A 2,247-nucleotide genomic window follows, 5' to 3' on the forward strand; every position below is an offset into this window, starting at 1 on the left:
CTCATTTTCAATGGGTGCTGCGGGACTGCTTCAATAAAGCAGATAGACGCTGAGAGAGAGAGAGAGAGAGAGAGAGAGAGAGAGAGAGAGAGAGAGAGAGAGAGAGAGAGAGAGAGAGAGAGAGGAAACATTCACGCCCTGTCACGGTGAGAAGGAAATTTATAACCATTATAACATGGTTCTCTGTCTCTCTGTCACTCTGTCTCTCTCCATATATATATATATATCTGTATATATATATATATATATATATATATATATATATATATATATATATATATATATATATATATATATATATATATATATATATATATTCTAATAGCCACAATGCCCTCTTAACTTCTCGAACTCTTCGCGCTTTTTTGGATATGCTTGTAACTACAAAGCCGTAAGATCCAAACGCAAGAAATTGAAGAGACTTTGATGTTCGGTCGCGAGAAACGAACCCGCGCTCCCATAATCACAAGGAGGTGATGTTGCCGACCTGTATATGTATAATTTCGGCAACACAGTAACCAGACGTTTGCAACCATGCATGTGTTCGCGCTCTCTCTATAATCTGTCTTTCACTTCAGTCGCGATAAAAGAAACATCTCTAAATCTATTTTTAAGATGGAGGTATATTACACAGGAGAATAAGAACGGCAACAACAACCATGATTCCAGATCAATGACGTCATGAGGCTCTCGCCAATATAAGCAACGCAAAATTGTTGACGTCATGGAAAGTGAGCGATGCCGACCAAGAACACTAAAGAAAATGTATTTGCATAGAGGGTGTATTCTAAAGTCCTGCGAGACCAGTGGGAAGAGGGAGGGCTCTCTCTCTCTCTCTCTCTCTCTCTCTCTCTCTCTCTCTCTCTCTCCCATGGATGATCTACCACATCATGCTGAAGCTGCGAAAGATTTTGCAATTACCATAAAGAAAATATCCCTTTTGGGTCTGCTCTACTTCGCTAATGGATCTCTCTCTCTCTCTCTCTCTCTCTCTCTCTCTCTCTCTCTCTCTCTCTCTCTCCAGGGACGACGTATCGCATAACACTGACGCCTAATTGGGAAAAGTTAGGACATAATATAAGCAAAATGCTTCCCTGAAGCTGGCGCTGACATTAATATCTCACAGACGATCTCTCTATCCATCCACCTTCAACTGGCTGTTGAATCTCGCACCTTTACGGAGGCTGAACCTTACCGGAGGGTTGAGCCTTCGAACAGCTAGCTGCTACAGCTGGGCAAAAGCTCGTATGAACATTTGAATTTCAATGGAACATGGAAATTGTCCAGTTACAAGAAGATTGGTCATTTCCATTTTGGAGAGAGAGAGAGAGAGAGAGAGAGAGAGAGAGAGAGAGAGAGAGAGAACGCTTTGCGCTCTAGAACGCAGGCGACGTAACCGCAAAGGTAGTCGGAGAAAGAATTGTAGAAAAAGGTAAGGAATGAATGAATAAATGAAGAAAATGGTTAAGTAAAGGGAGGGGAAGAGAGTTAGAAAAGACCTGTAATGGGAATAGGGCTTAAAATGGGTGGGAAAGGATTGGGGAAAGGGGAAAAAGCTTCCAGAAGAGTATGGGAAAAGGGTAGGCGGGGGAGGGGGCAACTGGAGGAAAGACCTGGAAGGGAGTAATGGAAAGATCGAGGCGCAGGAAAGGGAACTGGAAAGGGGTGGGAATAAGAAGTAGATGTGAAAAGGGGCTAAGAAAGGGGAGGAGGATGTTCGGATAAAGGAGGACCTAGGGAGTACTGAGGATAAAGGGTGGGATAGAGAAGTGGTAAGGGGGCAAAGGAAGAGATTAGACGGAAGAAGACATAGAAATATAAGTACAAATAAGAGAGTGGTAAAGGGAAGCACATTCAGCAGTAAGAGAACCTGGAAAGGAGTTAGAAAGAAGCGGAAGGGTAGGGAGAATTTACCCCGCCCTTCAGTAACTGACGTTTTCCTCATTTGGCAACTGATTGGATTGTTGCTTTTACGACTATCATTGCAAAGCGGTTCCGCGTCGGATTGCACAGGAAAACGTGCAACGTTTTTCCCGAAACCGAGAAGTCTGGAATGACACTGGCAGGGTGAAATGGGCGGTTTAGTGGACTCTGCATTTCAGGAATACCACGATCTTATCGCCAGTAAAGAGATAAAAGGGACAGGAAGTCAAGAAAAATAAAATCTCAAAATACAATAAAAAACAATAATATCAATATAATAATCATCATCATCAACGATAACAACAATATCATTATCATCATAAC

The sequence above is a fragment of the Macrobrachium rosenbergii genome, chromosome 20 (genome assembly GCF_040412425.1).
Source record: "Macrobrachium rosenbergii isolate ZJJX-2024 chromosome 20, ASM4041242v1, whole genome shotgun sequence".
Taxonomy (NCBI): domain Eukaryota; kingdom Metazoa; phylum Arthropoda; class Malacostraca; order Decapoda; family Palaemonidae; genus Macrobrachium; species Macrobrachium rosenbergii.